Below are 994 nucleotides of genomic sequence, written 5' to 3'. Positions count from 1 at the left end.
TTGGAAAGGGGAAAAGGATGTGTGAATTATGTCTTGTGATAGTGTAATTTCCAACAGGAAGTTTAGGGTTCAAGTGAGATACAAAGCTCTAAATACCAAATGTTCAGGTCAAAGTACTTGGCCCATCCTTCCACTGACTCCCATTTGATGTGTGTGTGTCTGCTGTTTCAAAGGTCAAGAATGAATGTTCAATTTCAATATAAAAGCACAATAATTAGAAAGGTATATATTCAAAATACTATATAAGTGTATTATAACAGTCAAAAACTCAACCTATTCCGGACTGTGGATCTGGTTTGATCAGATTTGACTGACCGTAACTAAATAACCCACCAACTGTCATCAGACTGATTCAAATGTTGCTAAATACTGGTGTATGTGCTTTTCCAACTGACTCCAGCCAACTTAAAAAATAAAAATACAGAAATCTCCCAAGTGTAATAACCAAAACGGTACTAACTTTGGCAGAAAAGTGTGTGTTCATGTAGGACCCAATCACTCCATAGAAAGAAGCTGATTGAGGACTTCAACCTATAGCAGTGGTTGGCTTCTCATCACAGGTTCTATGATCTTACTGTGTGAGCTGTGGGCAGCTCAGCCAAATGGTAATGTTTCCCTCTCCGATCTGATGGACATGAAAGCACCCTGTTTTCAAAAGAAAAACAAATCTGTGTAGTGTCAAATACAGGATTTGTTTAGGGGTGTAACAGAAATATTTTTTCTTTTGTATTCCAATCATCTTGTGACCATAGACTGTGACCTTTCATTTTTATCCTGGGACTCCTATTTGGGATCCTGACATATCAAATACATTTAAAACGTGTTATGCACGAGAAACTTATTTTCTTTTTAAGAATTAACATGTAGGCTATTCTAATTCTGACAAATACAATATTGGATGACGTGAGTTTTGGACATCAGGTCTCATCAAAGAGCGTGGGTGGGCCCGTCAAACCCCACGTGCTACTTGCGTAGCCTCAGTGCTTCAATCAAG

The sequence above is a fragment of the Sander vitreus genome, chromosome 21, assembly GCF_031162955.1.
Source record: "Sander vitreus isolate 19-12246 chromosome 21, sanVit1, whole genome shotgun sequence".
Taxonomy (NCBI): Eukaryota; Metazoa; Chordata; class Actinopteri; order Perciformes; family Percidae; genus Sander; species Sander vitreus.
The sequence above is the reverse complement of the archived record's forward strand: the minus strand, read 5'-3'. Positions refer to the sequence as shown.